We start from the raw sequence: 18,990 nt of genomic DNA, 5'->3' as shown, positions 1-18,990 counted from the left end.
ACAGGAAATGGCTACAGACTCGTTGGATCCTATGCAGAATCCCCAAGGGGATCTAGGCCAAGGACATCCAAAAGACTGGGGTTGCTTCTAGTACTGCTTTTATGAGTACCAGTCTTCCAGCTCTAGATAGTAAGTGATGACTCCAGATATTTAATCTTTTTTCCACCTTTGAGATCAACCAGGTCCAATCTGCTATCTTGTAACTATCTGCTTTAATCCTGAATCCCAAATACTTCAGGCCATCCTGTAGAGCCAAGATTTGGTAGGGGAAATTTTGAAGGGCTAGTTGAGATTCTTGTTGAGTGCAATCAGAGAAGGATATAGTGGATTTTTCCCTATTTATTTCCATTCCTGTAGCAGCACTGAAAAGTTTTAATATCTCTGTGAGAGTGATGATGTCCTGAATACCCCCATTAAGGAAAATGAGTATATCATCAACAAAAAGTAGATGAGGTAAAAGGCAATGGTCAGTAATCTTGAGGCCCCGGATTCCCCTAACTCACTTCTCAGTTGCAATCAGTCTGCTCAGGCCTTCCATAACCAAAAGGAATAGTAGGGGGGTAAGGGGCAACCCTGCCTGATTCCCCTCTTCGCTTGAAAGGAATGGGAGGCTGACCCATTTATAAGGATTACAAAGAAAACTGATGTTATACATCCCATAATCCATGTGATGAACTCCGAAGGGAAGCTGAGGTGGGTGAGTATCATCCTTAGACATAACCAGCTCACCTTGTCAAAGGCCTTTGAGAGGTTGACTTTGAGCGCCACCCCTTTTATATTTTTCAGTTTTATGGAGTGGAGGGCCTCTTGGGAAGAACCTATGGCTTCATGAATATGTCTATTTTGGAGAAAAGTGAATTGTTCCTGAGAAATATGTTTAGAAAGGATCGGCTTGATGTGATTTGCTATAATCTTGGCAATAATTTTGTAGAGACAGTTGCAAAGGGATATATGGCGAAAGTCATTGAAGGAGGTAGGGAAGTCAGTCTTGGGAATGAGGGCAATAAATGTGGAATTTATGGGGGCATATATGCATCCTAGAGTCTGACTCTCTTCCACCACTCCAAGCAGGTCTGGTCCTAAAGAAAGCAATAAAGAATTCCACAGGCCAACCATCTGGCCCCAGACTTTTGTCCTTCTTAAACCACTTGAGGGTGCTTTCTAATTCCCCCATGGATATAGGTTTTATAAGATCCTCCATCCCATCCGATTCCACAAACCCAGGGAAATGGCTAGCAATGTTAATGATTTCAGCAATAGAAGTGGCAAGGGGGGCTTTGAAGAGTTGCTTGAAGTGAGAGATACCAAGAAGGGCGAGCTGAGAGTGAGTGTTGGTTATCTGGTCCTAGTCCGAGGGCATCTACTAGATAGTAGTGCTGGCTTTCTTTCCATTGGCAAATTTATGAAAGAATTTTGTGTTACCATCCCCCGCTTGGAGCTAGATTTCTCTGCTTTTGAGTCTCCATGATTCTTCCCGGTTAAGGAGGATCTTGGATCTCCGAGTCTCCAAATCAACTAGATGTAGCTTAGCTTTGGTGGATAAGTAGCCAAGCCCACTATCATCCGTTAAGGAGGCTAACTGTGCTTCGATGTCCACAAGGGATTGGTCATCCCTAGCTTTTTTCCTTTTTGTCCATTCAATAGTTAATCTCTTGAGTTGTTTCAGGTTGCTGCAAAAATCTGCAGCCTTCCTCTGATCCCTGAAAGGAGGCTAGGCTTGCCAGAAATCCGTAACCAGCTTAATATAATCAGGGTCCTTTAACCAAGTAGAGTTAAATTTGAAAGGTGCCCTAGGTTTTCTAGAAGAGCCAGCCACTTCCAAGAAAATGGGAGAGTGATTTGAAAGCCCCCCGAGCCAACCCATTGCCTATAGATGGAGAGGGTATGGAGTAGGTCTTCTTGAATGAGATATCTGTCTAGCCTTCTACCAAGGGCAGCTTTGCCAGTACGTCTATTATGCCATGTTGGAATCTTCTTATTCATGGGCACATCAATGAGCCCATATTGTTCCAGGAGGGATCTTAGTTGATCAGAGAGTGGGTGTAGTTGCGAGTGATGCCCCCAGGATTCCTCATGTCCAATGGAGAAATTCAGGTCTCCCCCTAGGATTGTGACATTATTGATCAAGGGATTTTCTAGAAAGGGTTGCCAAAAAGCAAGCCTGTTTTGGTTTGGGGCATAGATATTAATGATGCAAAGCTATTTGCCTAATTCAGCTGATAAAATGTCCATGCCCAGGAAACTATGGCCTCCCCAAGAAGATATCATCCTTATTGATTGAGGATTTATCCCAATGGCTAAACCCCCAAATCTGCCTACTGCATCCAGGGCTTGGAAGTGCCAACCGAGTAAGATGGCTTGAAGGATCTTAATAATCTGTTCAGAAGGCCCAAGGGTTTCCCGAAGAAGAATCATGTCACAGGGAGTGCAATGCAAGAGTCGCTTGAGAGCCAGTTTTTTTGGGGGGCTGGCCAAGCCCCTACAATTGAAGGAGAGCCATATCATCAGGGAACGGTATCAAGTGTTTCATATGCTCTAAGTTCGCTTTCAATGGAGTTCTAGCGTCCCTGTGCCACATCTGCCCCTGCAGATTTGATGGCCTTGGAGATCTTTGAAGGCATGCCTTTGTAGGGTTTATGCTCGGAGGGGAGAGGGGGGATGTTGTGACCTAGCTGGTTGAGGTTGATCAATTGTCGGGATCGGAGATTGTAGGAGTGCGAGCCCGAGGCAGAGGGGGAGTGGGAGGGGTGAAGGAGAGGGCTCAGATCTTGTATCGTCGGCGGGGTGGTAGAAAAAATGGGGGAGGGGGGCTCGAGCTCACAGTTAATGGGGGAATTCATGCACAAGAGGGATGCAGATTGAAACAAAGATGCATTTATTTAATTAAAAAGCAGAGTTGAGGGAAAGGAAAGAGGATCATTACCCGTTGTAGGAGCAGCCTCCACAACAGAATGGGATCGAGTTAATGGAGGGGATATAGGTGGTATCAGTGGAGCACTGGTTGGCTGAGCAGTGACTCCATCCGCATCCTTTGAGTGATCCTGACTTGAGGGTTGATTGTCCACAATCGTGTCTTCCAGTTGGTGGTGTTTCGTTCCCCTTGTGGCTGCCTATGAAGTGGAAGTGAGCAGCGAACAATCCTTGTATAAATGGCCGACCTTGTGGCATCTTCTGCACCGAAAAGGCACTCCTTCATAGTCCAGATTTTGACGACGTGAGAAATGTCTCTAATGGAGGGTTATCTTTTCCTCGAGCCCCTCCCTGGTATCCAGATGTACCAAGATACGCACCATTGTCATGATTCCTATCTTTTCGAAGGATTGATCGTGTTCTAAGTAGGTTCCCAGAGCATCTCCAATGCGCTTGAAGACTATAGGGGTTCAGAACTGCATTAGAAGGCCTGATAAATAGACCCAGATCGGCCCAACACCCATCTGTTACCTCTCTGGGTCAAATAAAGGATCCCATCTTTTTAATAGTATCAGAGCAAGCTTGATGTGCCAAAATTGGGATAATATCTAGTCGGTGTATTCTTCCCTATGGAAATGCAGAGCAAACCACCCACGAGCTAGTACCCTGATGATGGGCAATTCTTTGAGCAGGGAGCCCCAAATCTCTGAGGTCCAGAGTCGAAGACGATCTACTGAGTAGTTCCTACCTTTCACACGACCCACTAGAACCTTCTTTGCAGTCTCTACAACTTCGCCCATCGGAATGTCCTCGCCGAGAGTTAGGTTGATGTCCCTATCCACTAGTTTAAGGCACCTGCCTTTCTTGGGTTTGTCTGAGCGGTGAGCAGTTGGGTAGTCCTTGAGAAGACCACGACAGCCCTGATTAACTGTTTGGGGGGTAGACAGGGTAGATTTAGGGTTAGGGATCGGGGAGCTGAAGCAGCTGGAGCGGATGGGGGTATTAGGGTTTGAGCCTCCAGGGTTTAGGGTTGCACTTGAGAGGGCAAGATTAATGAGGGGAGGAGGCCCGGATGAAGGGATGTGGGAGGTGGAGGGTGTACAATGGGGCGCAGAGATATGGGGGAGCTGTGGTAAGGGGGCGTCAAAGGTGGGCAAGGGCTGTAGGCAGGTTCCAAGCGGGTTTAGGGTAGTCGGAGATAGTGGGGGGCAATCCAAACTAGGAGCATCGTCAATGTGAACTGAGGATGGAGGATGGTTTACAGAAGGACCTGGATGATCTTGAATAGATGGAGTAGCTGACAGCGAGTGCAGGGTGGCAGCAAAAGGGCTAGTGCCTGACACGGCTCGATGATGCGACCAAATAACCTGTTGGGGATGAGGGTCCGCGTCGTAGTCAACATCGTCTAGCTCCATTGTAGCTGAGAGTAAATGGTCGGGGGAGCTACAGTTGTTGAGGAGGGTAAAACAGGACGAAAGTTAAACCAGTTAAACCACCCGGAGAGACCATTGAAAGCTAGGTAACTGCGAGATGGAGGGATGTATGCCACAAAGAGAAAAAGGGGGGGGGGGTGAAGGTAGAGGTCAGTCAAGCCAGGCGTTAGAGCCATGGCCATCAAAACCATGGTTTTTGGCCCCAGGGACCTCCATGGATGTCATCTTAAGCATCTGCAGAGCTCGGCTTCCTTCCTTTGTTTGAGAGTGTTGAACAAACACAAGCTACGTATATTTGATTTCTACTTTAAAAATCAACATGGCACTAGAGAATGTTATTTTTATTATAATTTATTTAAATTTGAGAGAATTGAAAATTTGAAAATATAAAAACTATCATCATAGAAATAAATCTCATGAAATTGAGTTTATATACCTTTCTATAAAAACTATCATCACAAAAATAAATGTCAGGAGATTGAGTTTTCTAGAGAACGTTATTTTTATTTTTATTGTAATTTATTTAAATTTGAGAGAATTAAAAATTTGAAAACATAAGAACTATCATCATAGAAATAAATGTGGGGAAATTGAGTCTTGTAGAGAACGTTAGTTTTATTGTAATTTATTTAAATTTGAGGAAGTTGAAAATACATATAAATAATACTTAATGAAGAAATTGCAGAAATTTTAAACATAAAATATATTTATTATTAATATATTTTAATAATAATTTGAATATTTTCATTAATATATATTTTCAATATTTAATAATCTTAATTAATATATATTTGAGTAATTTATATATTCTATGAGTTTATATAGTTTAATATTACTTAATATAAAATTAATTTAATAATTTAATTATATTATATTTAATGTTATATTTAATTTAATAATTTATTTTATTTAATTTTATGTTTTATATAATATTTTGGTGAATCGAAATATTAAATAAAGATACATAAATTTTTTAAACATTGGAATGTCGTGCGTTTTCTTTTATGTGGTAAGAATACTTAAAATTGATGAGATATTTTGAAATCGTTAAGAAAAAATAGTCTTTTTGTAACTTTTTTCAATTAAAATGTGTGTATTATTATATACATGGCTCTTATTAAGATTTTATCCTTAATTTTGAACATGTTTCTATATTTTCAAAAGTTTATCCCCATAAAATCTAAGGAACCTTAAATTTGGTTTGAGGAGGTTGTTCAAAATTAATTATATACAACGTGCATTAGTTTGAGAAGGTTATTTAAAATAGATTTTCTGTCGCCTCTTATTCTTTAATTGCTTAAATTATGCTCCATTCAATTGTCAATTTGTAGTTAAAAATTTATTAACACCAACATTGTGTGTGTCAAACTAGTACATAAATCATTCTCAAGCTATGGAAGAAATTTTACAATCTAATGCTCTAAGAGATGCAATGGCAACAAAATTCTACCATAATGAAAATTAAAGAGCTACAGAAGTTTTCCAGGTCATTGAGCTTATGTTTTCAAGAACACTTTGTGAAATCCAGTCATAGTCCTTTGCTTGGCATCAGAGTCATTAAATGGTTCTATGATTCCTTAAGAAACACTTTCATTTTTCAACCTTCAGTGCCTAACTTTTGTAGGGGGAATCTACACTTTACACTTAAAACATAAAATTCAACCAGGAAGAAAGCAAAATGCTACAAGTTTATTGGATCATTAGGATGATGTTTACATGAGCGTTTTACGAGATTTGAACACAACACTTTATTTTGCATTAAAGGCATCAACTAGTTTTTCAATTCCCTACAAATCATGTTCGTTCTTCAACCTTCAGTGCCTAAACTCTATAGGGAATCCACACTTTTGCAATGAAGGACATATGAATCTACAGAATAAAAATGAAAAAAAATATATATCTAATTAGCTAATTTAACTAAGAAATAAATGAATTTTCAGTGCAAACTAGGTAGTGGTGCTACCTCCTAACTTGTGCTACCAAGGAAAACTATAGTATAAGTACTTTGCTATGAAATAAAAATAAGAAAAACATCATTTATACTAAAAGAGGAATACACAAGTTCACATTACAATTATAAAGACAATCTGCATATAATCAACATGGATCCACATATACTTTGTCATCAAACTACAATATACACCAACATATGGCCTTCAAATTGGACCATTTGAAAAACTTTTCAATACACAGATTGATTGCTTTCTTGATCAATCCTTTAATATTACAAGCATCGATCTTCAACCTTCACGTTTTATAGATGTTATACAATATAGGGGAGGGTGTATTGAACCATAAATAACTCCTAAGGATATAAAGTCTTGTTAACGATTTACATCCCAAAAATAGAGTAGGGGGTAATGCCATTAACATATACAACTTTCGCTGACATGGGTAACTTCTTATATGTTGGAATAAGATATTTGCATGACATGGTATGCATGAAAATATCCATGCCACTTTCCAAAACTTTGAAATTTATTAATATTCAACTATTGTTGTGTTGTATACATTGTCACTCTATGTTTGACTTGAGCATTGACTGTGAGCTGGTGCCTTCCTTGTCTAACCTAGGAGCAATCCAACCAACACTAATCCATCTCGAGCCACCTAGAAATGAAAATAATGTGGCATATTTCACCTTGGGGGTGCATATATATAACAACTAATGATTTCGGTTACTAGATTTTGACTAGTGTTACATGATCTGATACTGACATTAGAAAATGGAAGCTCTAGCTCAAATAACTCATTAAAATAAGGGAAAATCATTGAATTTAACAACACCACACCTTATTAGCATTTGATGACCTTAATGCAAATGATTGTGACAAAAGGGGAATGATAATAGGCTATATGAGGGAGTAGAAAGGGAAAAACTTACACTTTTGATAGTAGTAAAGGCCTCAAAATGAAGGCCCAATGTCTCCCCGACACCTAAGACTTTGCAAGTCCTTATGCAATCTTGGGTGAATAGATAAATTTAATTCCAAAAAGGTTCCTCAAAATGGATGAAAACTATGTTGCCAACACCTCCCCTAATTATCATAATACAAGGGTATATTTCACATATCTCATCTTACTTGTCTCTTTAATCTAGTTTATTACATTTATAATATTTGTAAACCTAATTTACATTTTAGATCTATGGGTTATGGAACACTACACATAATAAGTGAAAAAACAAACCAAATCATAATAGAACAAAACCATTTTGTAGTGGGAACCCAAGGATGATAAGGCCCTTAACTACTTAAGGCCCAAATACCCATGTCCCTACTATGGAAAAACTCCTAATCATGTCCATATCAATCTTGTATGACAAAGATAAATTTAAAGAATCCATGTTGTGTTCATGGTCCTGATCATGACCCTTTAGCTCAAGAAACTCATGTTAGTGTCCCTCAATTTATTCCTCGACCATGGTCTCAAACTCATCCCTAGTTCACATAGCTTCATATTATCCCTAGTACACAAAACCCCATATCAATGCCCATATCCCATTTTAAGAATGATGATTTCCTATACAAGGTATGTTTGTAGTTTGAGGCCTTATTCATGTCCCTTGGTCCCTGGAGACTTCATTTAGAGCCTAAGGGCCTTATTTCCACACATGACCATTAGCAGGGCCTTGAGGCCCATTTCTACAATCCAAGGCATTTTAGGAGCAACCATATTCCACTTAAAGGCCAAATATACTCATTTTCCAAACTTTCCAAATGAGGACCACCATTAGTATACATAGATAATATGTATTCAATATATGTGTGTTGATATATATATGGGGTATAAGTATCAATATATAAGCTAGAATATATAAGAATAATATGTCAGTATATGTACTTGTGTGTGAGTGTTGGTTGGTATATATATATATATACATATTATTTTGATATGTATGTCGGCATATATATACCAATATATATACTCACATATATTATGTTTATATTTATACTAGTATATGTACCAACATACATGTAGTAGTAGTATATATATTGAATACATAATGTGTTGGTATACTAGTGGTGGTCCTCATTGGGTAAGCACAATACATAGATAGATTAAGAGATTAATACTTTAGTTTGGGGTTGTAAAAGCATCCTAACTTGGTATATTTTAATCCTTTAATCATTATATTAATTCATCTATTAAGAAAATGTTATGTGGTTGTCCCTAAGATGCTAGTGGTTTCCCTTACATCATGGTTAGGGCCCTAATATAAATCATTAACATATCAAACCTCTAATGGTGTCTTGATTAAACTTGTAGGATAAATATTCCATTTCTTGTGTGGTGGTCCTCATTTTGTAGGTTTTCCCAATGAGGATCACCATTAGTACACCGACATAATATGTATTCAATGTATATACCACTAGTGTGTGTGTGTGTGTGTGTGTGTGTGTGTGTGTGTGTGTGTGTGTGTGTGTGTGTGTGTGTGTGTGTGTGTGTGTGTAACTCTCATCTCCTTATGAAAGCATCACTTAGACCATTTTCCAAAATACAAGATATGCTCATATTGATTTTCATTCTTATTGCTTTGCACAATAAGTCTACAATAATTTTTAAGTAACCTTTTTTCCCTCAAATTCCCTCTACCAAAAATTAAAATTCCATTTATAAATGACAAGTGGATTACCTTAATGGATTCCTTAACTTTTACATCTCTAAATAATCCATTTTTCTTTGGCTTCAACAATCAATCTACTAAGCATTTCTTCTATGAAGAGGAATAAAAATGGTGGCAATGAGCGTCCTTGCTTGAGACCCCTAAATTTCATGAAGAACCACAAAGGAGAGTCATTTATTGACACTTCAAATTTTGCAGATTCAATACACCCCATAATAGAATTAATAAATCAAAGTCATAAACCTATATGAAGAAAAACTAATATGACAAAGATCCTTTTCATTTCCCAATGTGCGTTTGAACGATCAATTTTCATAACTATTAGGGGTTGTTTTATAGTTTTTATTGAGTGAAACCCCTCGTATGTTTCCCAACAACATCATGGATTTAATTATTAAAAATAAATCGAAATTTCTCCTCTAAAATGGAATTATATAGTGTTTGTTTCATTTTGTTTCCAATGGGCTTTGAGAAAATATTGTAGATAAGATTGCAAAGGGATATTGTTATGAAATCATCGAAGGTGAAAGGTCATTCTTTTTTGAAATAAGTGTTATAAAATCCACTAATATATTTCCACTTCTTCTTCCTTCCTAAATCACCCTAAGAAACTTATCCTCTAAGAAGTCGTAGAATCCTAAGAAGAATTCCATAATCAAAGCATCGAGGTGTGGAATTTTGGCCAACCAAAAATTTTCGAGAACATATTTTAATTCTTCTAATTGTTACCTATAACTTTGTAAATTCATTCATCACATCATTAAAGAATATAGGAAACAATCTAACTACTTTCATAATCTCTCCTATATTAGCTACATCACTCTCCCTAAACAAGGATTGGAAGTGTTGTTTACTTACATGGGAAATATCCTTAAAGGATGAGACCTGTGAACCATATAGACCTATCAACTCCAAAATATGGTTGAATTTCCTTCTATAGGAAACATATTTTTGAATAAACTTCATATTATTATCTCCTCAAAAAACCAAATTAGATGGATTTTAAATTTCCACTTAGTTTCTTCCAACTTCGAAAGGAATTTCTTTTTACCTTAAAGGTATTTTAACCATTCATCCTCATCATCATTGAAATCACCACTGTTATTTTGGTCAAAAATCTCCTATATCAATGCATCCACAACCTTCAAGTCTTTTTGGTATTCTTTTGCTTCTACATTTTCCCAAACTACAACCACATTCTTGACTCTAATCAAGTTGTTAGGGAATTGAAGCATTGTAGATTCACTGGTGAAAATTTTATACTTTATCGAATTTCTTAGAATCAACTGTCTAAAGCTTTCTTCCAAGAGCCAAGAGTGATTAGACTTAAATGGAAATGAGGCATTTTGATTCGCCACCTCAAATTAAAATAGGGTAGATAGATGGTTATGGTTCCCATCAAAACCTACCAAATGATTTTTATCTACAAATATCCTCAAAGGTCTTCTTAGAAATAAGAAAATGATCCAATTTTTCCAAAACACCAATCTTGCTACTTTCGCAATTTCACCAAGTTGAAACCACCTTAATTGATTCAACATCCATCAATATCCGGTCTTCAAATACATGAGCGAATTTTTTTTCTAGTGGATCTAATCTAGTAACCTCACCCTAGTATTCTCTTGAATTCAGAGTAAGCTTTGAGTCAACTCCTACGATCACATTAACCCAACTCAAGATTCATTGATATTTTAATTTTTTCTAGAACTATAACAAGTTTTTATATGGAGCCTACAACTTCATAAGTTTGAATAGCTCATCTATGCCCTTGGCCCTTCCTTCAACCATAATTCTAGAAATGAGACAAATAAAATTAGTAGCCTCAAATATGTCATTCTAACTAGTTACTAGACCATTAGAGAATCCTTGTGCATCCATACCACAAATTATTTTATCCTTCAAGATAGAGGAAAGAAACTCAATTTCTTTAGTCCCCTCATACATTGTCTCTTGGAACATAATCACATCCAACCTACACATAGAAAGCAACACTATGAGGGATAAATTCAGTAGGAAAACCCCCTAACCTGCTAATGTTAAAGGAAAAATAAATCATGATGTAGCAACCTTCCTAGGGTTTTGTACTCTAAGTATCCCTTGTATGGTCAATTATTTTCCGACTTTTAACTCCCTTAAGGCCTTCAATTTTTATTTTGAGATATATAGTTTTATCCCAATTGGATCCAGTTTATAGTGCATCAAACCTAAAGCAACCTTGATCCTTTCTCCTTCATTTTCCAAGCTATATTTCCTACAGGAAAAATGACATAGGAGATAAATAAGTTGATTATGTAAGTATCCACAACTTGCTCAACATTATTGAGTGGTCGCCCTTAATGCAACTACAGAAGGGCATTTGAAACCACATTAAAAAATTGACAATTCTCCAACTTCCATTAATGAAATAACACTCGGTATAAAATCTATTTGAAGCTTCCCCTCCCAAATCTCTCCTTTAGGTGATAGGGGCTCTTCATTAAAAAAAGCAGAGGTTGTGAATCCAAAGAAAGAGACTCCTTACCTTTATATGCACCAATAAAAGTTGACTCCTTATGAGACTCCCCCTTTTCAGTTGAGAAGTCTTGTCTCTAGTTAGGGAGAGCTAGGTTGATGTCAACCCCCTGAATGGGTAGCATTCTTCCTTTTGGTTCTTCTTGATCCAATGGAGTCTAATAATTAAGGACATATTACTTTCTAATCCATCACTTATTCTTAGGCTACCATTAAGGTCTTCAAATGCTACACTCTCTCCACAAAAGGGTCTCCCCAATGACACATTAAGTGATGAAACAATTCTAGTAGTCTAATGATTAAATTAGTAATGATTCCCCCAAAAAACATTCAATTTATGTTGACAACTAATATGTAATATCAACTTTGATGAGCACTTTCTCCACTCATTTGTCAAAGGAGTCCTAGACATTTCCAACCATAATGAAACACCCAATGTTACCTCCAATTAGTTGTAAAACCACTTCATTACATAATTCTAGTGTTATTTTAAGGAGAAGTATCTAAACATGTTGTATATTCATTAGTTCATGATGGGGGTCAAACCCTAGCTTCCAACTATACAATACTAGTGGACCTCACACGTTCTAGGCATGCAGACCTCACTTCTCGCAAAACAAAGCAGACCACTCTCTTGTGCTAACAAGAAAGAGTTGAGGCAAATCTTTAAGATAATGGCAAACGGGCCATCGTATCGGATGGGAATCCCACACCAAATGGTGTGAGGTCTAGTTGGGACTTCATACCGGGGTGATCCCCTGACGTTGGCGTGTCCAGCACCGTCAACACTTCCTTTTTGAAAAAACCTATGAATTAATTTGAAATGTACTCTCCACCATTGTCAAACCTAAAGATCTTAATTTTCTTACTTGTTTGATTTTCGACCAAAGCCTTGAATTCTTTGAACAAATCGAAGGCCTCATCCTTATTCTTTAACTAATATATCCAAGTATTCCTTGAGAAATCATCGATGAAGGTTATATAATAGAGATGGACACCAAGTGAATGTACATGCATTGGATCACATATGTCATAATGAATGAGTTTGAGGATGCCATTTGTATTATTCTTGATAGAGGGGAATGGTCCCCTTGTCTTCTTCTCATAGGCACATCTTGGACATACTCCATCATGATGAGCTTGAACATCAGGGATTCTAAAGACCAACTTCTTCAATTTAGGGAAGAGCTTCATAGTGGAAATGAGCTAATCTATAGTGCCACAACTCACTTTGATGATTAGTGTCATGCACCATTGCTAGAAGGGGTCTTCCAGTGAATCTATAGAGTACTTCAATGTAACGCCCTCCTCCCACATCTACCCAAGGAACTAACCAACCAGGGTAAACATGTGACGAGAAGTTACTATGATATGATTTGACCTCCTAAGTCACCTTAAGGAGGTGGAACCGACAAAACCACACCATACATACCTTTCACATTAGCAACAGGACTCTCAAGAACCATCCCAAACTTTCAGATAACTAGCCCCTAGGCCTTATTGAGTTTTTAGATCAATTAACCCCCGGATGCTCCCATGATATGGGCATGCTAGCATCCAAGAGGGTCTGGACGCTCCCACAACATGGTGTGCCAGTGTCTAGGGACTATTTTTCTTATTGTTGTGCAAACGTCCCTAGGATTTGAGCCACTTTTATAGGCCTAGAGCCCAGGTCACTTACCATAATTCAATGACACTTTTAGAATCCTTGATTTACATAATAACAAAGCTTAAGAACCAAAACTAACTCCAGGATTAGGCCTGACCATTCCCACTCGGGACTGAGATTCTGTCAAACACTTGGCATCAATGAAATCTACAGGAAATCAACACAAGACAAAGCATAAATGACTGATGACTCAAATGAGACTCAACAAGAAGAATCACCACCCTCTTCCCTTAACTATTTTGACATCAGTTAGGTCTTGCATCCATTATCCTTTCAGTTACAAGTAAATACATGAAATAACCATGACAATAACCAGTCATATAACCATGCTTATAACCAACATTAAACCATGAAAATAACAAACTAATAAGAGACATTAAATCCACATATTAACAAGTAGAAAAGAAAGAGAACTTAGCTTTTATTAAACATAGGAAAATCTAACCAGGTTCGGGACTTCCATGTATCACCCGACAATAGACATGGTTGAACCAAATATTTATTTTAGTCAATCACACCCGTGCCACATTCCAAGAATGAATGTGGGATCTCATGGATAAACCAATACAAAAACAACCAATGGAATCTAGAGGTTAAACCACCTCCACCCTCACCAAATCGCGATCTCACCAAAATCGACACTGAGATCACAAAACCAAACCGAGCTAGGAATGCCTATGGACTCCAACACTATCCTTGAGGAATTTTTCATCTCCTTGTCTCTCAAGATTTACGGTAATACACACCAGATCAGTAGGCCCTAAACCGAGACACCACCCTCAAGGTTTACCGTGTATCCTGCAAAAACCGATCAAGGGATTCCTAGGCCTTTGATATTTTCCGGACACCACCTCCACCCCGGATTCTAAAACCATCTAATAATTCCAAAGCTCAAAACTAAGAGAACAATGCCATCACACCATGTCTATCTAGAAAAGGCAAGGCTAGGTTGAAAACCACCATCATAACCCAACAAAACAATGCCATTGAAAGCAAGAGAACCATACACCAACATGCAAAGCCATGCATGTCAAAACTACCTAGGAAATCACACATGAAATATGTTACATGCAAGTATTCCTCCTAAAGTTGTTTGATCCTACTCTTCCTTTCTTGATCCTCGCTTTCATTCCTTTCCTTTGCTTGCTTTTTCCCTCCTTGCTCTGAATCTTGAATTCTCCAAGAAAACTCTGTGTCCAAGAGTGAGAGAGAGAGAGAGAATAATGAGAGAACTCCAAAATAGAACTGACAAAAGGTTACAAACTAATCCTCAAAAGCCTTTTTATCAATTAGGCCTCTATTTTCTTCATTTTCCATTATTTTCCTTCAATTTCCTCGTCACATGCAACCTGTGACCTTTCACCTTAATTTTCTCATATTTTCCTTTATTTTCATAAATAAATGTGCCAAAAATGCCTTTTTTCCATTTTAATGCATTTTATTTTTCCTTTGCCAATTTCCTTTAGCCATAAACAAATCCAGTGATTCCCACTAGGATATCTTTTCCCAACATTTAGCTTGGAATATGTGTCCCTTAACTTTTATTACATGGAATTTTCACCAGGGTTGTTACATTCAAATCTAGATCGCAATGTGAAAGCATCTCTCATAGGGGTCCCACCATCCAAGTAAGTAATTTTCCCTTAATGAAGGTGACCCTCATCCCTTTGTCCTCTAAAACAGATATAGATACCAAATTCTTCTTCATTCCCAACACATACATCACATCATGGAGCAAAACATATTCCCTAGAGTCCAAATGAAATTAAACAAAATCAAATCCTTGAACGGGATGAGTGGAGTTGTCTCCAAGAATAATATTCATATTTGACTCCCTCTCTACCAAATTAGAGAGAACCCCATTATACCATGAGAAATGATGAGAGGCCCCATTATCAGCCAACCAACTATCCCAAGTATCGAGGGGAGAGGAACTAGAAGGTGCAAAAATAAGAATATATTCAAATTGATTAGCAGTGTTACTTTCATACCTGGAACTTCTTGATTTATTTTAAGGATGGTGGTATTGATCATGATCATTTAGTTAATCTCTTATTCTTCTTTCATCTTCATCATTCCTTCAATCATCTCCTCTTCTTCGATTATTAAAGTTCTTATTGTTGCTTCTAGTGTTGTATTGTGGAACATTGTTCTTCTCACGAAAGTCTCGAGCATAGTGACCTTTCTTGTGACAATTGTAGCATTCAATGTGTGATGATTCCTTTTCATTTCCATTCCTTCTATAGTAATTTCAAGAAGGAACTTCTTTGAACTCGATGAACCTCATTTTCCTTTCTTTTTCTTGTTATGAGTGACAAAAGAAGCGAGCTCTCCTTCTTCATGCTTTTGTATCTCACCCCTTAATATCATCCTTGATTCTTTTTCAGTGAGTTTTCCAATGAGCTCATCAACTGATGGGAAAACGTTTTTATTTATTATAGTCATAATGAAGGTTTCCTAAATAGGAGAGAGACCTCTAAGGGTTACCACCACCAACTCCATGTTATGTATGGTTTCCCCAACTCTTTGAGATTGATCTCGAAGACAAGATATTGTTGGGTCCCTATAATATTAGTGATTACCCCAATACTATTGTAGTTATATCCCTTATTAATATTGTTGTGCCCCTATTGTCCCTATATTGTTATTACTGTACCCCATAGAATCCCTCTATTGTTATTTTTGTGGCTTTATATTATTATTGTTAGGTCGGCTGGGTTATATTGTGACTCCTTAGACTCCTATATATAGAAAGGAGGTTTTGTCATTTGAATCATCCAAGAATTGTTCATTTGTGTAATGTAAAGGAGGTTGCCCCCTCGAAGAGGCTGAATTCTAAGGCGTCGATCTCTCTTTTCTATCTTTTTGTGAGCTGGTTTCATAACATTTGGTTTCAGAGTTTTGGATTCTAGGGTTTCGCTGCTCCAAACAGGTCATCGTGCAAGTTTTGCTATAACGTTTCTTCTGCGATGTTTCAGAAGCTAAAAAAAAAACCCATTTGAGAAGAAATCGCGTTGAATATCGGGTCCGAATTTTAGATATTTTTGCGCTATATTTGTGGATATATGATCTGAGGAAGTTGGTCTTTTTGCAGACTCCTGAATTACATTCCAAACAGGTGACCTGGGGAAAATCGTCATAACTTTCTCTCTGAGCATCAGATTGAAATTTCGTAAGAAGGTACAGAAAGAGGACGGACTGTAGTTTGTTTTCCATATTTTTTAGAGCCAAAGGTCAAAACAGTGACTCGTGGAATGTCGTACAAGTTCGCTCTACTGAACTAGTCTATAATCAGGTCATCTTGGGAGATTGTACATAACTCTTCCTTGGAAAATCCAATTTGGATCAAACTGGTGGCATTGGAAAGAGGACATAGAGGGCTACTATAAGTCGCAATTTTAGAACTAGATGATCCGAAATTGCAGAGATACATCAAATTCAATATCAAGCTTCAACAAAGTGAAAAAAGGTGTGTAGTTTTTTAAATTTTTGCATAAGCTTGGTTTGAAAAATTAGTTTGAATCGGTAATTGATGCCCCGAGGAAAGAAAATGCAAACACCTAGTAAGCAACCTGAAAGCTCTAGCATGACTCATGAAGAAGAGGAAGAAATGCAACATGATATATCAAAATTACGAGACCAAGTGCAACAAGTGTCACTTGCACAAAAAGCAATAGAATCTAAGATGGATGGTTTAAGGAAAGATGTAGAAGCTAAGATGGATGGTTTAAAGAAAGGTGTAGAAGTTATGAAGGATTGTTTAAAGAAAGGCGTAGAAGCTAAGATGGATGGCATGGAAGCTAAGATGAATGGCATGGACGCTAAAATTGATGGCATGGATGATAAGATGGAAGAATTGAAGATAAATATGAATAAGTTGCTACAAGAAATGGTCACTAATGGTGAAAGGGTAGTAAAGGAAACTCATGATGAGAAAAAAAGAAATGTTAATCATGATTCCATAGACTCTAATGTTGGATCGAAGACCCACCATATTCCAAAAATCGATATGAGGAAGTTTGATGGCAAGGATCCCGCAACATGGATATTACAGATGGAGCAATTTTTTGATCTCAATAATGTGCAAAACACACAAAAGGTACGTATTGCAACTTTATATTTGGAACCAAATCAGTTTGTATGGTATCAATGGCTTTGCTCTCGTAAACAAATTATCACTTGGGCAATTTTTACGGAAGAATTGACAGCACATTATGAGGATACAAAAAGCAACACTTTTTTTAGCCAATTGATAAGTCTCAAACAAAAGGGTTCAATAATGGAGCACATTGAGGAGTTCCAAAAATTGAACATAAGGGTAAAAAATATTCCAGAGGAGCATAGGATTGATGTGTTCATAGGGACTTTAAAGGATAATATCCAACATGATGTTCGCCTTTGGGAACCTGATTCATTAGAGAAGGCATTCAGGTTAGCAAGAAAAATGGAAAGCAAAATTATGGCAACCAGGAAGCATACCACTCACAACTATAAAGATGGAAGTGTTGTTGCCCCTAGTCTTCCACAACCTATAAGGTTGACACCACAACAATTGGAAGAAAAAAGAGCAAAAGGGCTTTGTTACAGTTGTGATAGCAAATACACTAAAGGTCATAAGTGTGCTGAGAAGAAATTATTCTACATAGATTGTGAAGAGGAAGAAGAAAAGGAGCAAGAAAGGTCAAAAGAAGAGGATATACTCCAGGAACAAAGCCTAGATAAAGAAGAAATGAATCCAACCATATCTTGTAATGCATTGGCGGGAATTACCACTCCTCAAACCATCAAGATAGAAGGACAAATCAAGAAGAAAAAGGTAATAGTGTTGATTGATTCAGGAAGTACCCACAATTTTATTCATTGTAAGGTAGCAAAAGAATTGAACAGCACCATAATGTCAAGTGATGGTTGCAAATGGAGGAACAATAAATTGCTTTGGAAAGTGCCATAATATCAAGCTATCCATGGGAGAATATGTATTGACTAGCCCAATGCTTTCCATTCCAATGGGAGGTGTTGATGTTGTACTAGGAGTCCAATGGCTACAATCCTTGGGTACAATAGCTTTTAATTTTCAAGAACTTTTCATGAAATTTTCTGTGGAAGGAAAGGAAGTTGAATTAAGGGGTATTGCAGGGAAACTGGGAAAGATAATCAGCTCTAACGGTATGACAAAGCTTCTAAAAAAGGAACAAAGAGGTGTAATTGCACAATTATGTTCGCTAGATGTTTCCACATTGGAATCATCTATTTCTCCAGATCTCCAAAAAGTCTTGGACAATCATTCCAAGGTATTTGAGACTCCCAAAGGTCTCCCACCTATTCGTGATCATGATCATGCTATTCATCTGATTCCAGGAAGTGTTCCTCCAAACATCAGGCCGTACAGATATCCCTATGCCCAAAAGAGTGAAATTGAACGTATGGTTGCAGAAATGCTAGAGGCTGGTATAATTCAACCGAGTCAAAGTTCTTTCTCTGCTCCAGTAGTATTGGTGCACAAGAAGGATGGATCATGGCGCATGTGTCCGGATTATAGGGAGCTCAACAAGCTCACTATTAAAGATAAGTTTCCCATTCCTGTCATTGATGAATTACTGGATGAATTGCATGGATCAATTTACTTCACCAAGTTGGATCTTCGTTCAGGATATCATCAAATCAGAATGAAGACTGAAGACATTCCGAAAAAAACATTTAGAACTCATGAGGGTCATTATGAATTTTTGGTCATGCCTTTTGGCCTTACCAATGCACCTTCAAATTTCAAGGTTTGATGAATTCCATTTTCAAACCATTCCTTAGAAAATTTGTGTTAGTATTTTTTGATGATATACTAA

At 37.5% G+C, this 18,990-nt stretch overlaps 1 pseudogene across 1 annotated transcript in view; it reads right to left on the bottom strand.

Moving 5' to 3' along the window:
- Positions 1-18,990, bottom strand: part of LOC149247453 (uncharacterized) — a 95,180-nt pseudogene that overhangs the window by 43,802 nt on the left and 32,388 nt on the right. Inside the window, exon 3 of the transcript XR_016266629.1 lies at positions 13,264-13,280. The product of XR_016266629.1 is annotated as an uncharacterized LOC149247453 (transcript). The remainder of the gene's footprint in view (positions 1-13,263; positions 13,281-18,990) is intronic.

The sequence above is a fragment of the Pinus tabuliformis genome, chromosome 7, assembly GCF_031772625.1.
Source record: "Pinus tabuliformis cultivar Carrire ecotype Pingquan chromosome 7, CPIR1, whole genome shotgun sequence".
Taxonomy (NCBI): domain Eukaryota; kingdom Viridiplantae; phylum Streptophyta; class Pinopsida; order Pinales; family Pinaceae; genus Pinus; species Pinus tabuliformis.
Note: the sequence above shows the minus strand (reverse complement) of the source record. Positions and strands in the feature narration are given on the sequence as shown.